This window comes from Ceratotherium simum, chromosome 3 (assembly GCF_057802395.1).
Source record: "Ceratotherium simum simum isolate JZ-2026a chromosome 3, ASM5780239v1, whole genome shotgun sequence".
Taxonomy (NCBI): domain Eukaryota; kingdom Metazoa; phylum Chordata; class Mammalia; order Perissodactyla; family Rhinocerotidae; genus Ceratotherium; species Ceratotherium simum.
Genome location: NC_141902.1, coordinates 53979542 through 54007122, shown reverse-complemented (window position 1 = coordinate 54007122; position 27581 = coordinate 53979542). Strand labels below are relative to the sequence as shown.

At 39.5% G+C, this 27581-nt stretch overlaps 1 protein-coding gene across 1 annotated transcript in view; it reads right to left on the bottom strand.

The window, feature by feature from the left end:
- GCNT3 (glucosaminyl (N-acetyl) transferase 3, mucin type) overlaps nt 1-27581 on the bottom strand; it is an 82495-nt gene that overhangs the window by 38078 nt on the left and 16836 nt on the right. Inside the window, exons 2-3 of the mRNA XM_004421639.3 lie at nt 4088-4193; nt 3370-3570 (exon numbers count right to left, since the gene is read on the bottom strand). The gene's annotated coding sequence lies outside the window, so the exon portion shown is untranslated. The remainder of the gene's footprint in view (nt 1-3369; nt 3571-4087; nt 4194-27581) is intronic.

The window sequence follows — 27581 nt, the reverse complement described above, 5'->3', positions numbered from 1 at the left end:
GCCAACCTCAGTTTGGGCTCAAGAAACTGACAGAAGGGAGAGACATCCCCTGGCTGGCTGAGCTCCAGCCCTGGACTTGACCACTAAGCCAGTAGTGAATGGACCCTCTGCAGCAGTACAAGACCAAGAAATGTGCCAGGCTCCTGTGTGTCTGTCTGGGAGGAAACCCCCAACAGCCTCCCATAATAGAGGGGGTCTCCAAGGAGTACCCAGTTAATTGCAAAGAAATAATCTGACCCTCTTGAGAAGTTCTACAAGAAAAGAAAAAAGAACAAAGAAAGAGCAAGGAGGTTAAAATCATCCCTAAAGTAGCTCTCCAGGACATTCTGGTTCTAGTCTCACCCTTTCAGATGCCACATGGACTGGGGGTAAGAAGGGAGTGGTCCCTTGAACAGACAAGGAACCTGTGTTCCCCACACAAGCTCTATAGGCAAGCTGGCTTTTGCCTGGAAGAATGGGAAGCTCTGGTAAGGTCATTTCCCAGGGGAAATGACCTAAGCTGAGACCTGAATCACTGACCAGGTAAAGGAGGAAAAGGGAAGAGTCTTCTAGGCAGAAGGACAGCACATGGAAAGCTTTGAAGGTGAGAAGAGAGATGCGGAGCCTCCACTAGGACAGATTATAGGAGATTTCAGATCTCAAATTGGGACAATAGCAATGGATGAGGCTAAAAAGGTGAATAGGAAGCCAGTTTATGAAACACCTTTGTAAGCTAAGGAGTTTGGACATTTACTCCCAACGCTGAGTGCAGTTAGCAGGACAGTGACCAATACAAGCTTTAAAACTATCTGCCTGTTGGCTGGGTGGGGTATAGACTGGGGTAAGACTGGAAGCAGGGGGACCAGGTAGGAGTGTCTTAGATTAGCTCACAGTGAAATAAAACGACCTGGGCGAGCAACACTATCAGCACTTGCCCAACACTTACAGTTGCACAGACAGGCAAGGTCCCAGGCACTTTACACCTATTGATCGTTTACACACAGCAAGCCCATGAGGAAGGCACCATTACTATTTTCATTTTATATTTGATGCACAGAGAAGTTGAATAATTTGCCCAGGGCCATATAGCAGTGAGGACAGAGCCAAAATTCACCCCTTGCGCTCTTAACCATTACTTGTCCTCTCCCGAAGGTGCGGAAAAAATGGAAAACAGATTCTAGAAATAATTAGGAGGCAGAATTGATAGAACTTTGTGGTGAATCGGGTATGAGAAAGGGAAGAGTCAAGAATGATTTCCAAATCTGTAGCTTGTGTAACCAGATGGACGGCAATACCTTTCAGTGAGGCACAGAAGACGGTCAGCATCTGTGGGGGAAGATGATGAGCACAGTTTTGACATGCTGAGTCTGAGATGACTGTGGAAAATCCAAGTGGAAACGTTCAGTAAGTGGTTGAACATATAGTTTTGGAGTCCTGGAGACAGACTTAGACAGGAATTATAGAAATAGGAGCCACTGGGTAAGAATGCCCAGAGAGAATATGAGCGCCAGTAAGAGAAAAGGGCTTTAGATAGAACCCTGAGGAACACTAACATTTGAAGAAGGGCCGAGAAAGAGAACTCCAAGGAGACCTTTGGAAGAAACTTCTGAGAACGTGAGAAGGTCAACAGAATGTGATGTCGTGGAAGCCCAGAGAAGGCATTTCAAGAAGGAAGGGATGGTCAGGACTGGCAAATGCTGCTGGGAATTTACAAAAGAAAGAGTCTGAAAGGTTTATGGGTGATCTTAGGAAGGGGAGATGCAGTGGATTAGCCAGGACTAGGTTAGGGGGTCGAAGCAAGGTAGAGAAGTAGAGAAAGTGTGTGTAGACAACTCCATAGAAAAGCTTGGCTGTGAAGTGGAGGAGGGAAAGAAATGTCCAAGGAGGAGGAATGATTTTGGTTTTGCTTTTGTGTTAATATGACAGAGACCTCCTACATCATGGAGGGAATACAAAGAGAGTAGACTCGACTATAGGTAACTCAGGTGGGTTCAGTAGAGAGTTAAAGGATTTGCCATCCAGTGGTTCCTATTTTATTGGGAGGGGTCGGGGGTGGGGCATGGAATAGAGCATTTCACAAACTTGTTCGATAGTCTGCCCAAGGTTACGCAGGCTTTCATTGGCAAGTCAGGACTAGGACCCAGATCTCCCAGCTTCTAGTCCTGTATTCTTTCTGTTACACAACTCCTTAAAAGGTTTCTTTTACTTTTTCTCAAGTAAGTAGTTTTGAAGTGTTATTTTTCTTATAAAATATATAATCTTGTTTAATAAATTGCTTTCTCTTTCAAGAGAGGACTTTACTTGATACGGATTTGTGGAGAAAAGACAGTGTACTACACAGCATTTGAAATCAGTTTTACATTCTTGAGGTCTGGAGGCTCATCTACTGAGAGGGACGAGGAATCCGTTATGAATTTTAGATTGCAATGCAAGCTTTAGAAATTCATTTACAAGTTGTGCACCAAAAAACTCTTTAGAAAAATGAGTAGTTTCCTCCATTTTGGTTTGTAGTAAATAAAAAGAGAAAAAACTAGAGGGTCAAAATAAAGGAGGCTGGATTGGTTTGGATGATATTCTTAACTTTTTATAGCAGAGTTGGGGATAAACTCAATGTCCAAGAACCACAGTCTGTGTGGTGTGGCAATATATCTAAATACAGATAGATTTGAAAGATTGCGAGAGTGAGCGAGCAAGTTTGTTGTAAAAAACTTGGAAAGGACAAAATTTCACCCATCTTCTCATAACATAAAATCATATTGGTCTACTTCCAGTCTTTTTTTTAATGCATACAAAGTCATACTATGTATACAGTTAAGAACTGCTCTTTTCACTTAGTATTATATGCTAGGCAATTACTCATGCCATGAGGACTTCTTTGTAAACATCATTTGAATGGCAGTGTGGGGGATCGGGATTGGCCACCCCAAAATGTGTCTCTTTGGCATGAGGATTATTTTGGGCTAATGAGGATTATTACTTTTAAAAACTGCAGATATGGGAGAAGCTCTGAAAAGTAGAATTTACCCTTTGTAAGAGACATTTACATTTGTAAGGGAAATCTCCATATATAAAGGTATTTCCCACTCTGTGCCAGGAAGAAGGGGAGATGACCTTATCTCTAGAAGCCCTTACCAATGCTGGAGGCAAGGACTTAAATCTGCCTAATAACCTTACTCTTGTTTACTGTGCTTTTCCAGTAATCTCCCATAACTGATTCCTCCCACCCCCAACATCCTCTTTTGCCTTTAGCTGAAGATAGTATTTAAGATGACAGCCCCTGCCATTTTGGCAAGTTACCCAGTTTTTCCTGGGTCTCTCCTATGTATACGTGTTATAAAGCTTTGTTTGATTTTCTCCTGTTATTCTGTCTCATGTCAATTTAATTTGTACCTCAGCCAGAAGGACCCAGAGGGTAGAGGATTTGTCTTCCTCCCCTACAGCAGCGTGGGATCCCAGCCCAAAGATGTCCTGTAGCCCATCTTCCTCATTCATAGACCTGTTCTTGGGCAGTGAGTACTTCCTTGCCACTTGCTCATTTGTGTAGTCAGGCGGGGACCAGGAGCTTGGAGCTAAGAAGAGTGGGGCCTTGTCCTGTGGAAAATACAATTTCTTTATTGGGTTGGTCTTGAATTTTTTTGTACTAAAGCAGTAAAAAACGAACAAAGCAATCAACAGCAGGAAAATGCTGTTTGATCATCTAAGGATTACAATTTCTCTATTTATTCTATTTTCTAGGTTTCTGAGACAGTAATTATTTGTTTAAGCTCTCATGGGCTTCGCCTGGCTGAGAGTTTTGGACAAAGTAAGGTGTTGCCTTTCACAGCCTTGAGCAAATAAGTGAATAGGTTTAATGCCCTTCTGTTGTCCAAGAGGAAACAGTGAGATGGGCAGGCATCTCCTCGTCAAATAATAAATTATAAAAACACCCACCCGGATGCCACCTCCCACAAGACTGCTGGAATTCTGCCTCCTCTCCACCTCCTACCTGCCACCAAACAGCACACTATTTATACTATCCTAAATCATTCAGGCTAATGATCCCAGCACTGGGCCTTGGACATGCTGGGCTGCCCTTCCTCCCCTCCTTCCTCTCCACATTGTAGCCTACCTGCAAGTCCAGTTCAAGCCCTTCCGATGCTGTCTCCTCAGTCCAAAATGGCATCTAATTGAGGCAATTGCTGAGAAATAACTTATCTGAGCTTCAGTTTCTTAATCTATAAAACGGAAAGAATATTACTTAGTCATATGGTTATAGGGATTTCTGAAATAACATTTACTTCTGCCAGAAGGAGAAGTAAAGATCATGAGAAGGAAGTAAATGTTTCCACACAGAAGTGACTGATACTCCAGAGTGAAAGACGTTGGTGTTTCTTGTGACACGTTAGTTTCAGTCAACTTTGCCTTACAAAGCTTAGAGAAAGACACTGGACCACTAAGAAGCCATTCTGCGTTATCTAAAAGGTTAGTACTAGGTGTGGCTAAATCCAGTGAGGAAGGAGCCACCACTTCTGAGGCAGCAACTGTGGGAGACTGAGAGCCCTGGCTGCACGCCCTGCTTGCACAGTACAATGCAGTGTTATAGGCACCAGTGTGGGGGCAGAATGCCTGGGCTCAAATCCAAACTTTGCTACATCTTAGTGGTATGACTTCATTGGACTAATTATTTCACCACTCTGTGCCTTAGCTTCCTCATCAAGAATGAGTTCCTACTTCACAGAGTTATAATAAAAAATAAATATATGTAAAGCCCTTAGAGCAGTACAACCAATACCTGGACAAAAATAAATGCCCTGCAGATGTTAGTTATTATTAATCAGATGCTGTTTTGAGCTCTAACTCAACTATTTTCCTTTCCTCTGGAAGAAAATTCAGATGCTGGAGAAGCAGCAGTGGGTAAACCATGGTCCCAGAGAAACCACCATTCATTTGGTCATTCCACAAATTATTACCGAGCGCTGACTAAGTGCTCTCAAAATCGGAGAATATGGAGGGGCTCTGGAGGGGACTACTGGCCTGCTAATAAATAAAATCTGCTCTAAGTGTTAGCTAACTCACACTTGTTTGTGCTTTTTATGGGCTAGACTTTGCTAAGTGTTTTACTCATTTAGTTCCATAGTAATCCTATGAAGTTGCTGTTGTTGTTATTATTATACAGATGAGAAAAGAGAGGCTTCGAGTTAAGCACATTGCCCAGACCAGCAAAGGAGGTGAGGAAGAGCGTCTACTTAAAGGTGCATTCTCCACTTTAGCAGAGGGAACCACACCATATCCCTATCTGTATCATTCACAGAGCCTTGCATTTAGCAAGCTCTCAAAAGTATTTTTGGAGTAATTCATTTTTTAGTGTGCGGCTAGCTTGACCTTTAAGAAAACCCAAAATTCATTATTTTTCACTTTTGAATAATACATATCAATATATCCAGCAAGAGACATTTAATCAACAGCTTTGGCATAATTGGCTATCCATATGGAAGACATACAATTTGATTTGTACTTCATGCTATACACAAAATAAATTCAAATCGATTAAAGTTTAGTTTTAATATAAAAATATTAGAAAAATGGAGAATATTTGTATTGCTTAAGTGGAAAGGTGATCTTTTAAAGCAAACCAAGAAACACAGATGCTGTAAATAAGTAAACAAAAAAAAACCCCTGAGATTTAACCATATAACAATTAAACATCTCAGTATAGCAAAAGACAGAGAACTTCTTCTATATAACAATTAGAGGTTGCTGTGTTCTGCTGAAATTTGCAGAAATATGTCTTGTGACCTGCCCATGGTGTCTCATCAGGTGGGTACAGGGGTAGTGGAACAACAGTCTCTTACTTTAGTGGATATGTAAGATAAACAGAATAAATCAACTCTATATTAATTACTTTAATAAGTTAATAAGTTAATTCTATTCAAATCCTTTTAGCAGCAACTGGAACTTGCACAGTGCTTTCACACACATGCTGTCTTGAGCCTGGCCAATTGGCCCAACTAGCCCATCTCTGGCTGTATCTTCAACAACATTCTTCCTCTTCTCATTTTGCTCCTTGCTATTCCTCAAACATTCTAGCATCTCCTGACTCAGGACCTTTGCACATACAGTTTCCTTCTTTTGGATATTCTTGCCCCACATACCCTCACGTTTGATCCCTCATTTCATTTAGGTCTCTTCTCATTTGATCCCTCCTCAGCCAGGCCTTTCCTAACCATAAGAGCAGGGACTCTGTTTTGCTTCTGCTGTGTACCCAGTGCCCAGAGCAGTGCCCCGCCCATAATACGCACTCAAAAATCTATTGGATTGTAGAATTAGTCAATTACATCATTTGATTCTCACAATAAAAAAGGCTTATTTATCCAGGATATTTACATTTCTTGATTTGAACACAATACACATCCTGTATTTTTTTTTCCATCCCTCCAGCTCAACATACTTGCCTCCCTAAAGCAGTTAAATGTTCATCCTTTCCAAAGGTGCTAATGTGAGCTATCCCCCTACAGAGATTCCTCTGTCTAAATAACTCTTGTGAAGTGAACACTTGCAACCAATACTACTGTGATATGACTCATTCTTTCCTCTGGTTGAGTTGAAAAGCAGTCAGTGTAGAAACTCGAGCAAATTGACAACTATTAGCAAGTCACCCCGAAGCATTCCTGTCCTGTGATGATTCCAGGGTCAAGTGGCACTTCGTTGCAGCGTCCTGCAAGAATTTCCACCAAAACACGAAGCTGTCCTGCCACTATCTTGTGCTCACCTGTTGTCACACAATAGGCATGTCTCAAGACTAACCTCAGCAGGTTCCAGCAGGTCATAGCGACCTGATTGTTCTACATCAGGGCCACACTCAATGGCCTAGTGATTCATAGAGAAGAATAAATGCTATTTCCGTCATCTAATCCGGGGTGGAGGGGGTAAATAAACAAAATGGATTAAAAATGCTTGCACTTGAGAAGTTAAAATATAACAGGAGATTCAAGTCATGAAACCAGATTATAATAAGTCAGAATGAAATAGATGCTAAACAGAAGTCCAAGCAATGTGCTATGGAAAGGCACACTGAAGGGAGAAGGAGAGAAATAGGTTTTATTTGTTTGCATTTAAGGATGAGAATGCTTAGGTTAAATTGTGGCAGACCTAGGGGTGTGTGGAGGAATTTAAGATACAATAGAGAAGGGATGATTATTGGTAAAGAGGATGATAATGAGTACTTGAGTAGGTAGGACAGTCTCAGGCAAGAAGAGGGATTATTTCCTCCTCTGATGCATGGAGGCATGAGTTGAAGAGAATGCATGAGGATGTGGCGACATCTTACTGAGGGACAGCAAAGTTTATGCCACAGTCTTCTCAGAGAAGTGGATGGCTAGGTCACTGAGTGAGTGATGGCACAAGGAAGAATGAGGATGCAAGAATGAAGATGCAAATGAGAATAATTAAAAACAGCTAGGGAGAATAAGATAGATGGTAACTAGGGATAAATAAAAGAACCAAACAGTGTTCAGAGTCCAGCTTAACACTGATCACACAACTTTCAAGCAATGTGGTTCTATGTCTTTGGTTTTTTGTTTTGCCAGCACTATTTAAACAGCTTGTGGGCACATGTACAGGAAATTTTCAGCTAGGTTTACCTAAGGTGGGAAATTGACTAGGCTCCTGAAAAGAAAATCAACGGTGAGAAGAAAGGAGAATGTTTGTGAGAGCAGAGAGATGGTTGAACACAAGGTCCACCCTGTACAGAGAAACAAATGAAGCCAGCAGGGACTGAGGCATTGGGAGAATAAGGAAGAGTTGAGGAACCAGAAGTTGAAATACTACTATAGACCAGGTGTAGGGGGCAAGAGGATATAGAAAAGGCAAAAGGTCTTCGTTGGAGAAAGGAACTCCAGGGTTTACAGTTTCAGGTTCTGTAAGAGTACCTGTCCCAGTGGGTTGCTCAAGTAGAGAGGAGGAAGACACAGTGAGGCCAGATGCTGGAAGAGTCACTCATCCAGACCCTGGGGGCACCCTGGATGGTCATTAGGGACTGAGTGCTGGGCAAGCCTGAGATCCAGGGGCCAAGACGCTTAACGCATCTGGAGGAGACCAGGATGTATAAGCAGCAGGCAATATGGCTGGCTGGTGGTGGCTTAAGAGGGGATGATCAAATCACTGTCTGAAAGCAGAAATAGACAGCAGAGAAGTGGTGCTGTCCTCCTAGTGCCAGCATACAAGGACTATGAGGTTGTAGGGAGGGATGTTAAAAAAAAGAAAAAAAATAGGGTACTGGCCCCATGGCCTAGTAGTTAAATTTGGCCTGCTCTGCTTTGGCAGCCCTGGTTCAGTTCGCAAGCTCGGACCTACATCACTCATCAGCAGTCATGCTGTGGCAGTGACCCACATATGAAATAGAGGCAGATTGGCACAGATGTTAGCTCAGGGCAAACGTTCCTCAGCAAAAAAACCAAAATAATAAAAGTGGCTGAGCCCCTGGGGAAGAGTGAGGACAATGACAATAGCAAGGGCTTCCCAGTGCAAGGGGTGGGAGAGTCCGGTTGGGTGAGGGAGCCAGCTCACCCCAGTGAAGGCCCTCATCACGACCATTTCCAGGCCTCACAGTGCCTACCTCCCCAACCCCCCCATCAGCCTTCAGCTGGATCACTGAAACTTCAGTTGCATCATGGAATTTCCTCCTCAAGTTTGTGACTCAGCAGTGGTATCATTTTCTGTGCTCAAAGGGCCTCCAGCACTCAGTGTCTGGGTCAAAGTACTAACAGATTTGAACTCTATAGACGAACTATCAGGTAATTACAGCCGTCTGATAAAGAATGGCCTTCCCCTAAGTAATCATTGGAGGTGTCTAGATAGTCGTTGCACGACCATCAGTCCATCTGTCGGGCAACAGTTCTTAATAAGTCACCCATGAAGAAGGAAATGTTGGTGATGAAAAAGCCTAGTCAGAAAAGAATCTAAGAACCAACTATCCCAAGCGCCTCACTCACTTTTCTTCCTTGCGCTGCCTCATTCCTCTTTTCTCCCTCCCCCTGCCTCTGTGTGTCCCCATGACCAAGGGCTCGAGTCCTCATAGTTAAGGTGCTCACAGGTTGCAAGGAGGCCATGTTGGGCAGCACTCGTAAACACCAGTTTGGGTCTCAGATGCAACTGTGCTCTGATCCTAGCTCTATCACTCCCCAGCTCTTGAGCAAATTACATCATTTCTATAAGCTTCAGTATCTGCACCTCTAAAATAGGATGATAATACTATTTACTTCATATAGGGTTTTTGTAACTATTAAGTGTAGTTCCAGAGCCTGGTATATGGTAAGAGTTTAGTAAGTGTTAGGTATTATTACCGATACTATTAATAGCAGCACTGTTAATATTAAAATATCACACATAACACATATTATACATATATCTATATGCATTGATATATACACATGTGTATGTATCACAGAGCAGGTCCCCGGGGAATGTCTATTGAATGAATGAATGAATGCCCACGTACTTCTCCAGGGATGCATTAATCTAGTTATAGACATTAGAAGTACTGAGAAATTTGGTTCCCCTCTTCTTGAGTATGAAAATTAAGAGCGAGTTTCCCTATAGACACTACATTTCTCCATTGGATGGAAGAGTCAACTAGGTCACCCCTATTTGCCCTTACGACCTAAGATTTATAAAGTCTACCACGGTTGCCTGCTGCCTAGTTTTCGTCACCTTTGTACCAGTCACCATTCAGTTCACCGTCCATGCTGCACAGGCACCAAGGCTCCCTTCTGAAATGGTGGCGGTCTCAGATATTTCTCTCCTCAGGATTTTCTCTTCAGTCTTCTCACCCTTCCAGCTTCTGGCCATTCTCTCTTCTTCCTTTCTTTACCCATGTTCTCCATCATCTTTTCTTTGTCTACTGTCTCCATTTCTCCACTTTTTATTCCCTCTACACTTTCTGAAATCTAGTGCCTAAGTTCACCAATTTGCTGACACTGCTCCTTTTAAGAGTTGCCCTGCTAAGTCCATTTGAAACAGCACTACCCTCCTGCTCCATTTCTCCTGGGACCTCTTGCTGTTGGGCTACAGCCATTGCAGCCTGCCTCACATACTCTTCTTCCCACCTCCGGTGCTCACTAGCCTATCTGTATTAGTGCGACAAAGGAGGAAGCTAGGGACCTGTTTTACTTATCGATGGCTGTGTATCAAATAACTCCAAAACTTAGTATTTTAGAACATTTAGTATCTCTAATAATGTTGAGCATTTTTTCATGTGCCTATTTACCATTTCTGTATTTTCTTCAGTTAACTGTCTAAATTTTTGCCCATTTTTTTAGTTTTTGTTTCCTTACTATTAATTTGAAAGTTCTTTATATATTCTGGATATAAATTTTTTTTTTATCAGATATGTGATTTGCAAATATTCTGTTAGCCTGTGGCTTATCTTTTCATTCTCATACCAATGGCATCCAAAGAGCAGTTTTTAATTCTGGTGAAATCCAATTTATCCATTTTTTTTCCTTTTATGGATTATATGTTTTGGGCTGTATCTAAGAAATCTTTGCCTAACCTTAAGTCACACAGATTTTCTTCTAGAAGATTTATGATTTTAGGTTTTACATTTAGATCTATGTTCCATTTAGAATTAATATTATCATATGGTGCAAGGTATAGATTGAAGTGCTCTTTTTTGCATATGGATATTCAGTTGTTCTAATTACTGAAAAATCTTTGTTGAAAAAACTTTCTCCACTGAATTGCCTTTGCTTTGTGAAAAACCAATTGACCATATATGTATGGGTCTATTCTGTTCTATTGATCTATTTGTCTATCAAATAACAGAGACTGTCTACCACACTCTCTGTTACTGTAGCTTTATAATAAGTCTTGAAATCAGGTAGGTAATATTGTTATACTTTTGTTGTTCTTTTTCATAGTAGTTTCAGCTATTCTAGGTCCTTTGCGTTTCCACATGAATTCTATAAACAACTTGTCAATCTGCAAATAGAGTTTTACTTCTTTCAATTTAGATGCTCTTTTTCATGTTTTATTTGTACTGGCTAATGTCTCTCATACAATGTTGAATAAAACTGTTAAAAGCAGATACTCTTGACTCGGGAGGAAAGCATTCCATCTTCCACTGTTGAGTATGATGTTAGCTACAGGTTTTTTGTAGACATCGTTTATGAGATTGGGGGTACCTAGTATGCTGAGAGTTTCTTCTTTTTAGCAGGAACGGATGTTAGATTTTTGTCAAATGCATTTGCTGCATTTATTGAAATTATGCTTTTTCTTTTTCTTTAATATGGTGAAATATGTTGATATTCAAAAGTTAAACCAACCTTGAATTCCTAGATAAATCTCACACAGTCATGATGTACTATCCCTGTTATATACTGTTGAATTTGTTTATTTATTTATTTATTTATTTATTTTTCCCCCAAAGCCCCAGTAGATAGTTGTATGTCATAGCTGCACATCCTTCTAGTTGCCATATGTGGGACGCGGCCTCAGCATGGCCGGAGAAGCGGTGCGTCGGTGCATGTCCGGGATCCAAACCCAGGCCACCAGCAGCGGAGCATGCGCACCCAACCGCCAAGCCACGGGGCCAGCCCTGAATTTGTTTTGCTAACGTTTTGTTACAAATTTTTACATCTATATTCATGTGAGATATTGCTGTGTAGTTTTTTCTTGTAATGTCTTTGTCTTGTTTTGGTATCACAGAAATGCTAGGCTTATAGAAATAGCATGTATTGCCTCCTCTTCAACTTCTGAAAGAGGGTGTGTAGAGGTGTTATTTCCTGAAGTATCTGGTATAATTCACCAGTGAAGGCATCTGAGCTTGGAGATTGCTCGTGTGTGTGTAGGAAGATTTCTAACTACAAATTCATTTTCTTTAATAGATTTAGGGCTATTCTGGTTATTTATTTCTTCTTGGGTGAGCTTTAGCAGTCTGTGTCTTTCAAGGCATTTGTTCATTTAGTCTAAGTTGTCAAATTTATTGGCATTTTTAATCAAAGTTGTTCATAATATTCCTTTATTATCCTTTTACTATCTGTAGAATTTGTACTGATGCCATATTTTTTATTCCTGATATTGGTAATTTATTTTTTTTCTGGTCAGTCTAGAGGTTTATCAATTTTATCAATCTTCTCAAAGAACCAGTTTTGGGTTTTTATTGATTTTCTCTATTGTTTTTCTGTTTTTTTATTTCAATGACTTTTGTTCTATATTTGCTTCTTATGCATACTTTGGGTTTCATTTCCTCCTCTTTCTAGTTTAAGGTAGAAGCTAAAGTAATTGATGGAGACTTTTCTTTTTTTCTAACATAGATGTAATTCTCTTTAAGTACTACTTTAACTACATTCCAGGTATATCAATATGCTGTGTTTTCATTTTTTTTTTACTTCAAAAGTTTCTAATTTCAATTTGATTTCCTCTTTGGTGTGCGAGTCATTTAGAAGTGTGTTAGTTTCTAAGTATTTACAGATTTACCCATTATCTATTATTGATTTCTAATTTAATTTCACTGTGGTCAGAAAACATACTTTGCAATACTTGAATTCTTTTAAGTTTATTGAGAACTGTTTTATGGTCCAGAATATGGTCCATCTTGGTAAATGTTCCCTGTCCACTTAAAAAGAACGTATATTATGCTGTTGTTGGGAAGAGTATTCTATAATTGTTAAATCAAGTTAGCTAATGGTGTTGTAGCTGGGAAGGGAGAGCTGTAGGATCCCATACCAGTTCTTAAATGCTTCAACATTTACTTAATCAGTACATCGGCCAGAATTGGTCACATAGCCCTAACATCACGGGGCTGGGAACTGTTGGGGAACACAGGCATATAACAATAGTCTTGCATGTTTCTTAGAATGGAGGCAGAAGTGACATCTGAATAACACACCCCTAGGAGATGAGATCTGGAATCATAGTGTAAATGCATGATCTCCTGAAACTTTCAGAGTGAAAGTGTACCTTGCTTTGCTATAAAGGATGACCCCTGGGAGTGAGTAATGTTAGTTCTTTTTTTACTTTAGTTCCCATTCTACTTATTCCTAGTTGTATGATATTTAGTCCAGGTTCAGTAAGAACATTTTGATATTTCATTTCTTCAATTGGGTGTGTATGTGCTTCGTAGTCCCATCTGTCCCTGGGAAATTACAGGTATTGTGAAGTGACTTGACTTTGAGTTATCAGAGGCAGCAACGATAAGAGATGAGCAGAGGTCATTGCTGTTTATTGGTTTTAATTTAAATAAGATTTCTAATCCCTTTGAGAAAACTTTATAATACTTTCCGGTAAATCTTTCAACATGTTTGCATGTGTTCAACTTGGGACAAATTTCCTCATACAGACTGAGATCTTGCCGTCTGTGACTTGCAAGTTCAAACTCAAGATATATGGCAACCACTGGGAACCTGCCAAGAAGTCTTGCCCGTTATTGTCTCCCTTTAACTCTCCCAAAGAGCATCCTAGGCCTCACTACATGCAGATAAGGACACAAGGCTGCCCCACAGAACCTTAGCCCTCGTGCTGAATCCCTGAAAATCCATCTAATGTGGAACAATTGACATTTACCAGGGTTTCCCATTCTTTGTTTCATGACACACACATACACCCATCCCAAGTGTTCCATGATGGAGTGAGAGACAAATTTCTTCAACTCCCAGCCCCTCTTTGGAATTCAGATCTGTATATTCCTCTCCCTTCACATGTCTCATGCACTCAGACTTAAAATGTCTCAAGTTCGACTCTTGATATCCCCTCCATTAACCAGCCCCTCTCCCAACCAAATCAGCTTCTCTTTCAGGTCTCCCTTCAGTAAACGGTACCAATGGCTTTTACGAAAAACTCAAGAGTCATTCTTGGCACCAACTTTTTCCTCATGCCGCTGTATCCCCAGGTCCTATCAATTCTATGTATCAATATCAATGCCATATTTCCTCAATTCTAAAACGGATAGTCCCCAAAGCAGAAGTATTGTGAGGATTATTGAGTAATATAGAGAAACTGCTTTACACAAAGTAGGTGCTCAATATCTACTAATATTATCCTCTTACAGCCTACATCAGATGGCCAGTAGGCAAAAGGGTGGGTTGTGGCACAGATGGCTATCACTACTCTGCATGTGTAAACTTGGCTGGGCAGCACAGGTGTCCCCATATCTGTTGCCACATTTGTGGGACCCTTCCACGGAATTTGTTTTAATTTGGATTCTTCATGAATTAACATAGTTAAGACGTCCATACTTCCTAAAGCAATCTACAGATTCAACACAGTCCCTATCAAAGTTCCAACAACATTTTCCACAGAAATAGAACAAAGAATCCTAAAATTTATATGGAACAAAAAAGACCCTGAATAGCCAAAGGAATCTTGAGAAAAAAGAAGAAAGCTAGAGGTATCATACTCCCTGATTTCAAAATATACTACAAAGCTATAGTAACCAAAACAGCATGGTACTGGCACAAAAACAGACACATAGATCAAGGGAAAAGAATCAAGAGCCCAGAAATAAACCCACACATCTACGGACAGCTAATTTTAGACAAAGGAGCCAAGAACATACAATGGGGAAAAGAAAGTCTCTTCAACAAATGGTGTAGGGAAAACTGGACAGCCACATGCAAAAGAATGAAAGTAGACCATTATCTTACACCATACACAAAAATTAACTCAAAATGGATTAAAGACTTGAATGTGAGACGTGAAACTTCTAGAATAAAACATAAGCAGTACATTCTTCAACATCAGTCTTAGCAACATATTTTCAAGTACCATGTCCGAGCGGGCAAGGGAAACAATAGAAAAAATAAACTAAAAAGCTTCTGCACAGCAAAGGAAACCATCAACAAAACGAAAGACAACCTAACAATTGGGAGAAGATATTTGCAAACCATATATCTGATAAGGGGTTAATCTCCAAAACATATAAAGAACTCATACACCTCAACAACAAAAAACTAACAACCCAGTTAAAAAACGGGCAAAAGACCTGAACAGACATTTCTCCAAAGAAGATATACAGATGGCCAACAGGAACATGAAAAGATGTTCAACATCATTAACTATCAGGGAAATGCAAATCAAAACTACAATGAGATCTCACCTCACACCCATCAGAATGGCTATAATTAACAACACAGGAAACAACAAGTGTTGGAGAGGATGTGGAGAGAAGGGAACTTGCATACACTGATGGGAGTGCAAACTGGTGCAGCCACTATGGAAACAGTATGGAGATTCCTCAAAAAATTAAGAATAGAACTACCATACAATCCAGCTATTCCACTGCTGGGTATTTATCTAAAGAACATGAAAACATAAATGCATAAAGATACATGCACCTCTGTGTTCATTGCAGCATTATTCACAATAGCTAAGACTTAGAAGCAACCTAAGTGCCCATCAAGGGATGAATGGATAAAGAAGATGTGGTATATATACACAATGGAATACTACTCAGCCATAAGAAACGATGAAATCCAGCTACTTGTGACAACATGGATGGACCTTGAGGGTATTATGTTAAGCGAAATAAGTCAGAGGGAGAAAGTCAAATACTGTATGATCTCCAAACACATAGAGACAGAGATTGGACTGGTGGTTACCAGAGGGGAAGGGGGAGAGAGGAGGGCGAAAGGGATGATTAGGCACATGTGTGTGGTGATGGATTGTAATTAGTCTTTGAATGGTGAACATGATGTAATGTACACAGAAATAGAAGTATAATGATGTACACCTGAAATTTTTATGTTATAAACCAATGTTACCGCAATAAAAAAAAAAATTCAGATTCTTCCTTCTTTTCTAAAATATCTTCAAAGGGATTATATTATAATGCAGTTTTTTCCTTTTAACATTTTATTTTAATGTAATTTCAGACTTAGAGAAAGATTGCAAAAAGTACAACTTTTTGGTAAAAAGAATTCCCTTATACCCTTCACTGAGATTTCCCAAATTTTAATATTTCCTTACTTTCTAAACCATTTGAAAGTCATTTACATGACTGGTGACATGGTGCCTCTTTACCCCTAAATACTTCTTTTTATTTCCTAAAAAAGTAAGAATGTTCTTAAATTACTACAGTACAATGACCAAAATCTGAAGATTAACATTGGTACAATGCTATTATCTAATCTACAGACCTTATTTACATTTTGCCAGTTGTCCCAAGTCCTTAGCAAAGAAAATTCTGGATCATGTGCTGCATTTAGTTGGCATAACTCTTCCATCTGCTTTCATCTTAAGCATTTCTTCAGTATTTAATAACATTGATATGTTGGGTAAGTGCAGGCCAGTTATTTTGTAGAATGTCTCACCTTGGATTTGTCTGACGTTTCCTCATGACTGGATTCACATCAGGCACTTTTGTTAGGAACACCACAAAAGTGTGGCATCTCGGTAATGATAGTTTTGAAACAAAAATCTATTGGAGGGCTGGCCCCATGGCTTAGCGGTTAAGTGCGTGCGCTCCGCTGCTGGCGGCCCGGGTTCGGATCCCGGGCGCGCACCGACGCACTACTTCTCCAGCCATGCTGAGGCCGCGTCCCACATACAACAACTAGAAGGATGTGCACCTATGACATACAACTATCTACTGGGGCTTTGGGGGGAAAGAAAAAAAAAATAGAAGGAATTAAAAAAAAAAAAATCTATTGGATACACAGAAAATTACCTAGCAATGCAAATAGCAGAAATTGCCTATTCTTTTCAGACTGGAAGAGTTGGAAAGATTACTCATGGATCTTGAAGGACTGTCACTTAGGGCCGAGCACTGTTTAAAGAATCCAGGTGACTTTCAAGAGGAGTAATTTAATTTCCAGCATTATATAATTCAATTAGGAATAAAAACCAAATCTGAGTCAAATCAAATAGGAAATGCAGATGACATCCCCCATACTTTCCACTATCCCTTAAAATTATACTTGCAATTCATAAAGGTGTTAGAGATAGAGACTGCAAGCATAGGTATGGGGGAAAGTGACAGCCTGAGCTGTTAATGGCTGAAAGTGATTCAGAAGCATCTTTAGGCTCTGAATGTGTCAAAAATCTTAGAGTCAGATTTTGATACTTAAGAAAAAAGTTGTAATTATGTGAATAAGTGTATGCCATTGTCAATTAATTTAGAATTGATACACAATGAGCAGGCACTTGCGCCCATACAAGTAAACCAGCGTACTTAGGTAAAATGCACATTTATACACACATACACCTAGTCCATAAAAAATATATATATTACTATACAATGGCAGGTAACTTTTAAGTGATTTTTATACTTTGTTAATAGTAGGAATATTAGATAAGGTTGGCACTTTTTCCTAAGTTCAGACAATGGACAGAGTCCTTAGAGAACAACGACGAGAAAAAGCAGTAGAAAAAAATCCCATGTTTGTCTTCATTGGACCAGGAAAGGTTACCTCCCTAAGGTACTCATTTGAAATGTCTCCAGTATAGAAAACAAGGGTTTATTTTCCAACTTCCAGGAAGTTGCTGAGTTCAAGATTTAGTTATGAAATCTAGAGTTCATTTTGCGTCAGTGTTGTCAGTAGCAGGGCAATAATCAGATTTTTATATCATGAGGTTCATTATCAGCTTAGCAGCAATGTGATATTGATTTAAGTTGGAACATTCTCATTTATCCAGAATAAAAGGTAACATTTCTTTCCACGCCCCCCTCCTCCGACATAACCATGTTCTCTATTCTTTTAAGATACAACAAAAGAGAAGGTGAAATAGGGACTTTTCTATGAATTAAAAAATTTCAGGTATGTCATTAGGTCAGAAATCAAATCAGCCCAATCTCCTATACCATTTTTAGCTACAGCTTGTACAATGATAGTTGATGTTAATCATCAAGATTATAACACATAATCAAGCTCACAGAAAGATAAATTATGTGCCATTAATTTTAATATTCTATAGTTATAGGTTCATTATTTTAAAAAAATTACCCATGTGTAGTAAACATAGAATATCTCCATTAAATAGAATTTTCAGTTAACCAGACCATATCTGGTTCCTAACCTTTTGGAGAAACAGATTAGTGTATTAACAATGCTATGATTCTGGAACAACAAAAGACCCTGAATAGCTAAAGGAATCCTGAGAAAAAAGAACAAAGCTGGAGGTATCACACTCCCTGATTTCAAAATATACTACAAAGCTATAGTAACCAAAACAGCATGGTACTGACACAAAAACAAACACACAGATCAATGGAATAGAGTCAAAAGCCCAGAAATAAACCCACACATCTATGGACAGCTAATCTTTGACAAAGGAGCCAAGAACATACAATGGGGAAAAGAAAGTCTCTTCAACAAATGGTGTTGGGAAAACTGGACAGCCACATGCAAAAAAATGAAAATAGACCCTTACCTTACACCATACACAAAAATTAACTCCAAATGGATTAAAGACTTGAATGTAAGACCTGAAACTATGAAACTTCTAGAAGAAAACATAGGCAGCACGCTCTTCGACATCGGTCTTAGCAACATATTTTCAAGCACCATGTCTGACCGGGCAAGAGAAACAACAGAAAAAATAAACAAATGGGACTACATCAAACTAAAAAGCTTCTGCACAGCAAAGGAAACCATTAACAAAACAAAAAGACAACCTAACAATTGGGAGAAGATATTTGCAAACCATACATCTGATAAGGGCTTAATCTCCAAAATATATAAAGAACTCATGCATCTCAACAAAAAAAAAAAAAACAACCCAATTAAAAAATGGGCAAAAGACCTGAACAGACATTTCTCCAAAGAAGATAGACAGATGGCCAACAGACACATGAAAAGATGTGCAAAATCATTAACTATCAGGGAAATGCAAATCAAAACTACCATGAGATATCACCTCATGCCTGTCAGAATGGCTATAATTAACAAGACAGGAAACAGCAAGTGTTGGAGAGGATGTGGAGAGAAGGGAACTGTCATACACTGCTGGTGGGAGTGCAAACTGGTGCAGCCACTGTGGAAAACAGTATGGAGATTCCTCAAAAAATCAAGGATAGAACTACCATATGATCCAGCTATTCCACTGCTGGGTATTTATCCAAAGAACTTGAAAACACCAATGCGTAAAGACACATGCACCCCTGTGTTCATTGCAGCGTTATTCACAATAGCCAAGACTTGGAAGCAACCTAAGTGCCCATTAAGGGACGAATGGATAAAGAAGATGTGGTATATATACACAATGGAATACTACTCAGCCATAAGAAACAATGAAATCCAGGCATTTGTGACAACATGGATGGACATTGAGGGTATTATGCAAAGTGAAACAAGTCGGAGGGAGAAGGTCAAATACCGTATGATTTCCTTCAAGTAGTAGATAATAACAATAAACAAACACATAGAGACAGAGATTGGATTGGTGGTTACCAGAGGGGAAGGGGGGAGGGAGGAGGGTGAAAGGGATAATTCGGCACATGTGTGTGGTGATGGGTTGTAATTAGTATTTGGGTGGTGAACATGATGTAATAATTTAAAAAAAAAAAGTTAAAAAAAAATGCTATGTACCAAATAGAAAATAACAGAGGAACGCCTAATTTATACTGTTTGCCAATTTACCTGGTATAAATACTCCTATCATGCCCTGTTTTGAGTTATCAATGGTTTAACAACCAGCTCACAAATTTCCTTCGTACAAAATTTAACCATAGTCTCTCATAAGCTGGTATGAGTAGGCTCCAGAGTACCACCAGTGCTGAAGAAAATATCTATATGGAAGCACAGAGAGTCAAAGGATAGAAAAATGTAAATGAGAGGTAAGAGAAATAAAGCATACAGTGAAAAGGTCTTATGTTTAATTGTAGTTGCAGAAGGAGAAAAAAGAGAAAAAGGGGGTTAGAAGAGACCTTTGACAAGATATTACCTGAGAATCCTCCAAAACTGATAAGAGGCATTATAGTCATGTGTCACTTAACAATGGCAATATGTTCTGAGAAACACACCTTAGGCGATTTCATCATTGTGTGAACATCATGGAGTGTACTTACACAAACCTAGGTGTTATAGCCTACTACACATCTAGGCTATATGGTTTTAATCTTATGAGACCATGTCATACATGTGGTCCATTGTTCACCAAAATGTCATTATGCGGCTCATGACTGTAGTCTACCGATTTGAGAAGCCTTATAAACCCAAAGCAGAATAAAAAAAGAAAAACACTCTTACCTAGACACATGATAGGAAAACCGCAGAGAACCAAAGGCAAAGAGAAATCCTAAAATCTAGAAGTAGCCAGAGGCAAGAGGCTTACTACTTTCCAATTAGACTAAAGAGCTAACATTTCAATCTAAATGATTGAAAGCAGAAGATAATGGAAAGCTATCAAACTTCTGAAAGAAAATAATTGCCAATCGAGGATTCTATAACTAGTGACATTATCCTTCAAGAATGAGAGTAAAATAATTTTTAGGCAAAAACTAAGAATGTTACTAGCCAACTACGCTAAAGGACACAAAGAGTGATCCTCAGGCTGGAGAAGTTGATCCCAGGTGGAAGCACGAAATGAAGGAACAAGGAAGAACAAACACAGCAAACCTAAACAGAATACAAAACAACAACAGCAATCTCTTCTAGGGTTTAGAACTAAAATATTTGGCAGCAATTGCATGTAAGCCAGCTGGGAGGGAAATGGACTCAAAGTGTCTAAAGGTCCTAAGATTATCAGCAAAAGGGCAAAAGAACCAACATTAGTTTTTAATGCAGATTCAATGCAATCAATCCCAATCTAAATCTCAGCTGCCTTTCTGTAGAAGTTTTCAAACTGATTCTAAAATTCATACAAAGGACTCAGATGATCCGGAACAACTTTGAAAAAGAATCAAGTTTAAGAGCTAACACTATCTGATTTCAAGACTTATCATGAAGCTACAGTAATCAAAACAGCATAATATTGGCATATAGAGAAATAGATCAATTGAACAGAAGAGTTCAGAAAAATTCACATATTTTTTTTAAAACACAATGTGCCAAGCCAATGCATTGGATAAAGGATAATCTTTTCAACAAATGATCCTGAAACAATTGGATATCCATGTTAAAAAAAAAAAAAAAGAACTTGGACAGACACCTCAAATTAGCTCAAAAATCACAGAACTAAATGTAAAATCTAAAACTATCATGTCTAGAGGAAATGATAGAAAATCTTTGTGACCTCGGGTTAAGCAAAACTTAAGTATGGCATTGAAAGCATAATACACAAGAAAAAATTGATCAATTAGACTTCATCAAAATTATATACCCCTGCTCTTTACAAGACACTGTTAAGAGAAAAGACAAGCCTTAGACTGAAGAGAAATCTTTACAAAGAATATAATTTGAAAACGACCTGTATTCAGAAAACATAAAGAACTCTCAAAACTCAGCAATAAGAAAATCCAATTTTAAAATGGGCTAAAGATTCAAATAGACACTTCCCCCAAAAAACATATACAAGTGACAAAAAAGCACATGAAAAGATGATCATCAGTTATTAGAGAAATGTAAATTAAAACCACAAGATACCACTACGCACCTATTAAGACAGTCAAAATGAAAAAGATTGGCCATACTAAGTGTTTAAGAATGTGGAGAAACTCATACTCTGCTGGTGGGAATGAAAAATAGTACAACTACTTTGGAAAACAATTTGACAGTTTCTTAAAAAGTTATACACCTATGATGTACTCCAGCCATTCCACACCTAGGTACTTACCCAAGGGAAAGGGAAATATATGTCCATACAATGACTTGTCCATACAATGAATGCCTTCAATAACTTGAGTAATAGTAAAAAAATAACAAACCCCGCCCCACCACCACCACCTGGAAACAACCTGAATGTCCATCAACAGGTAAATGGATAAATAAACAGTAAATGCCAACTCGTCTATAGTGACAGAAAACAGATCATTGGTTTTTTAGGGAGGTAAGGGGAAGAGGAAAGGAATACAAAGGAACGGGAAGAAACTTGTGGGGATAATATAGTCATTATCTTCATTGAGGCGATGGTTTCACAAATGTATACATATGTCAAAACAAACTGTACACTTTAAATGCACACTTTGTCTTATGTCAATTGTACCTCAATAAAGCTGTTTTTTAAAAAAACTATATTGAGGCACCACTTATTGCCTATTAGATTTTAAAAAATTAAAGTCTGACAGAACCACACAGATGACACTGTGCAGAAGCAGGTGCTCAGGTAAGAAGGGCAGCCTCTAAGGAGAGCCTTTTGATACTATTTATCAAACTAAACGCACTTGCTCTCTGATCTGCAATGCTTCTTCCTATTCCACAGAACTACTTACATATGTATAAAAATATATCACAATAAGGTTATTTATTGAAGCATGGTTTGCTATAGCAAAACAGTAGAAACAACTTCAGTATCCATCAGTAGGGTCTAATTAAAGTTAATTAAAATGAATTACAGTAAATTCATATAACAATACAATGGAGCTAAAAAAAAAAAAGGGGGGGGGGAAGGAGCTCTTTATGTACTAATAATGGAAAGATCCCCAGGATATATTTTTAAAGGACAAGGTATAGAACAGTATGCATATGTTACCAGGTGAAGGGAGTGAGGGGAGAGCGCAAGCAAGAATGAAAATAGACAGAGTAGCCACAGAGGTGGAGATGATATTTGTAACATATACAACAAAACATTCTCCTTTTTGCAGTCAGAAGACAAGAAACTTTGAGAAAAAAAGGCAAGACTTAGACATTTACAAAAAAAGATATCCAAATGGCCAACAAACATGAAAATGTGCTCAGCCTCATTAGTAATCGGGAAAATGCAAATTAAAACCACCATGAGATACTTTTACAGACCTGCTGGATGGCTAGTGTTTAAAAGACTAACAATACCAAGTGTTGGTGTGGATGTGAAATAAACTCTCCTGCACTATTGGCTGGAGTATAAATTGGTTCAGCCATGTTGAAAATAGTTTGGCAGTGTCTACTGAAGTTGAAAATATTCATATTCTGTGACTCAGAAATTCCATTCCTTGGTATATAACCAACAGAAATGTGTGTACGTGTTCACCAAGATAAACGTATGAAAGTGTTCCCAGCAGCCTATCTTCAATAGCCCCTATAAGTTCCGCACACCCAATTTCACTGTGTGGGGAGGGATTTTCCACACCACTAAGCAATTCTCCAACACCAGCTGAATGTCCTACAATTCAACTCAGTTCTGAGGCTCTCTCCAAGTACACAGTATCCGATTCCACAGGTTAAGGGCTCAGTCCCACAAGATCGTCCTCCGCTTCAGCTGTCATCTGAAAGCCCAAGTTGTTATTTAGGCTTTTGATCGACTGGCCATAAATCAGAGGTTCCCACAACCCCCTACTTGAGTTTGATTACTTTGCTGGCTCACAGAATTCAGAAAACCTGTTTACTCAATAGATTACTGGTTTGTTACAAAGGATATTAAAGGAAACAAAAAAACACAAGGCAACAGCAAGATGAAGAGATACACAGGGCAAGGTCCCAAACAAAGGAGCTTCTGACCTCCTGGAGCTGGGGGCCTGGCACAGTGACACGTGGAAGCGTTCTGTTTCCCCAGCCTGGGAGCTCTCCAAACCCCCTCCTTTTGGGTTTTTAAAGGATGTTTCATTACATAGGCATAATTGATTAAATCATTGGCCATTGGTGATTGATTCAACCTCCAGCTCCTCTTCCCCTCCCTGGAGGTCAGGGTGGTGGGACTGAAAGTTCCAGCCCTCTAAATCATACGCTTGGTTCCCCTAGCAATCTGCCCCCATCCTTAGGTGCTTTCCAAAGCTCACCTCACTAACATTAACCCAGCTGTAGTGAAAAGGGGCCTGTTGTGAGACATCCAGTTAGCCTTTATGGCTCTGAATCAATTTCAGGAACTGAGGACAGGAGACCAGTTATTATAACAAAAGATGCTCCCATTGCCCTTACGGCTCAGGAGGTTCGAAGTGTTTGGGGAGCTGTGAGCCAGGAACTGTGGACGAAGACCAAATATATATGAGAAATATATGTTTAGTCATTCAGATGACAAAAGTATATTTTTTTTATAAATTACAATATCACAGCCCCAAACTGGATACAACCCAAATGTTCACTGACAGTAGAATGGATATATCAATTGTAGCATATTTACACAATGAAACTGGGTTCCCAGCAATAAAAATGAACCAACTACAGCTACACCACGGATGAATCTAACAAATTAAATGTCGAGCAAAGAAGCCATTACAAAAGGACACGTAACATATGAACCCAGTGATGTGACAGACACCAGCAATTCAGAGACGCACATCTAGGTGATAAAACTATTAAGCAAGGAGATAATGACCACAATAACTTAGTAGTTACCTTTGGGGAGGGGTTGTGATGGAGAGAAGAGGGCTTAGGGGATGATGCAGTGTTCTATTTCTTGACCTGGATGATGGTTTCAGTGTTTACAATAATCGAGCAAAGCATTATACGTTCCTGCTCTTTTCTGTATGCATCATATTTCATTGTAAAATTTAAGGTATACAAAAATCCTGCTGCCACCCACCCTCTTCCTCTGCCACCAGTTTCTACACCTTGACATACAACCACTTTATTAGTTTACGTATCCTTTCAGAGTTTTTTTTTTTAATGCATTTACAAGGACATGTCAATATATACTCTTACTACCACCCTTTCTTTTACACAAGATATAAGCAAATTGTTGTTCTCCCCCTTGATGTTGGTTGGGTTTTTTTGTTTGTTTGCTTTGTCTTTTAGTTAACAATAGATCTTAGAGATTTTTCCACATATTCTCTTCTGCAGCTGCATAGTTTTCCCTTGTATTTATATACCATGGCTAGTCCTCTATAGGACATTTGTTTCTAATCTTTCGCTATTGCAAAAGTTTCATATGTGGTTTTTAAAATACAATACATCCATGCCTTGGAATTCTATGCAGATCTTAAAAAGCCTGGGGACAGACCCTATGTATGAACATGGAAAGAGCCCCAAGATGTGAGAAAATGACACGTGAAGTGACACATAAGTGAAAAAACACAAGGCACAGAACAGAACGTACTGTGTGATCCCATTTGGGTTGGGGAGATAGATTTACATGCTTTTCTGTGCTAGCTGATAGATCCCTGGACTCGAGAAACTTAAGTGGTCTCTGAGTGAGACAGGGCTGAGGTGAGCAATGAGTCCTCCATCTTTCGTCTTGTACTATTTGGTTCTGATTTTTATCTTGTATGACTTTTCTTAAAACATAATAATTTAAATAAAAATGGATAATGATATCTACCTCATGGGCTAGTTGAAAAGACTAAATGAAGCCATCTATATAAAACACATTTCTGTGAAGGATAACACAACTCACCAATATCACTTCCATCATTCTAAATAGAACCATGTATCTATTTATTTAACTCTATTCTAATATTAAACAAGAATCACCCAATTTAGAACTTCCATCTTTAATATTCTTGATGGTTTGAAACACAAGACCAGCAGCCATCTGGCCTGCTGTGCAGGCCACCGAGAGCTTTGCCTGTCCCTCCTTGTCACCACCCCGAGATCATGCCACCATCTAGGGCTCCCTGCTTCCAGCCTTGTCCCTGGCTGTTTACCACACAGCAGTCACAGGGAACAAGCAAAAATATAAGGCAGTTAGTCACTCCTCTGCTCACAACTTTCTAATGGCTCTCAACTCAGCCAAAGCCAAATTCCTTACAAGGCCCTTGAAGGCCCCACATAAGCTGTCCCCACCCCTTCCAATTCTCAGCCCACTTCTACCTTCTCCCCATGGCTCCAGCCAAAAATCTCTTGGCTGTTCCTGGCACACCTGCACCCCCTTCCTCAGGGCCTCTATACTCACTTGTGTTCCCATTACTGGAACATTCTTTCCTGGTTATGAACATGGCTCAGTCCTACAAGTCATTACTCAAATGTTGCCTTCTCAGGAGAACCTTCCGTGATCACCCACTTTAAATTGACACCCCTCCTCACATACACACACACCCTATCCTCGTTTTCTTGTTTATTTACCTCCACAGCATTTATCACCATATATTATATTTTATTGCTCATTGCCTCCCTCCCACTGTAAAATTTGCTCCATGAAAGCAGGGAGTGTATTGTCCACTGCTATATTCTCAGTCCCTAGAACAGTATGTGCCACATAGAAGGTGCTCGAGACATTTTTTGACTGAATTCTGGCCACAGGGAGATGGAGTAACGTGTTGAACTAGTTTACTTAACTACCTGCCAAAAGACAAGACAAGAAAAACTTGAGTAGGTAGGCAGGCCACCCAGCTGTTGCGGGTGCTTTTTAAAATTGGAGGAGTGTATGTATGTAATGAAAGCAGAAAAAAGCAGCAGAAGAGATAATAGAATCATTTGCCTAAATTGACAGGAGTTTACAGGTAGACATGAGTCAGGCAGTTGCTAATCATCATACAGGGCTTCCAGCTGTCAGGCAATGTTCAGGGTTACAGCCTCCCTGGTGAGAGATAGGGAGCATTCTTGCAACAAGTGAACATAGAATCAATACTAATATTAATGATAAAGCAGGAAAGGTTCAACACTGACTCCGTGCTCATGATAAATGGATTAGCAGATGGTGGAGGTTGGGAAAGACTGGGGCAGTTCCCGGGTAGATGGAATCAGATTACAAGCAATAATTACCTCTCTTCCAATAACTCCATGGGGGTTCTAGCCCTAGTGTCAAGGTTGCTGTCAGTTTCATAACTCTGCTTACCCATCTTGTGGCTCAGGTACGTGGTTGAATTTGTCCTTACCACAAATATGGAGTCCCTGAGATGAGAACAATGGGAGGGCCTATGAGTCAATAATTTATGAGTAACTGTCTTTACTGAGATGGTGTGGTCGGTCACTGCTGGATGGGACCCCCTAATTGGGCCTGTGAGTCACAAGAAAACTAGAGGGGCCCAGAACCTGAACATGAGAAAGGACCATTATTAGACAACCCCAAACAACCACACAGGAGAAGCTGCACTTCCTTCAGCACACCTGTACATGGACCTGCTGGTCCACCAGGTGGGAATGTTCTTTGTATTGCTTGCCGTCTGATCTTCTATAAGAAGAGGTGGAATCTAATTCTTGTAGAAAGAGCTATTTCAGTCTGCTTTGGGAAAAGCTCTGCCTTCTCTCCCCGTTTCTTTCCACCTTCCTCTTCCATCTCCTCTCCATCCCTCTTAGATCCCACTTCTATTTCTCTCCTAAGTTCCATTGACTATCATAGCTCGAGACCTTTGAGCTGGAGGATGTTAGTGGGGGCAGGGAAATTAAAAGGGAACTATTCTATGTCTTCTGGATGTTTTTCATTCCTAGAAGCCTGAACAAGTTAATATTTGGTTATTTACTTATACCCTCATTTATCCTAAAAAGAGGATTTAATTAAAATATACATAAAATATACCAAGGTAACAAAAATTAGGAATGAGTAAGAGAGATGAGGCAAAGAAACAAAAGGGAGGCCATAAAATGGAATCAGGAATGTGGCTAATACAAAACGCATACTAGGAAGTCTTATGCCCTTAATAAGGAGGGCTACAAATTCTATTCTAAATTTTCTAGATTAAAAAAAAAAAAAACACCACCACAAAGACTTAGTAACAATCAGACCTAGGGTCTGATTCAGAAAAT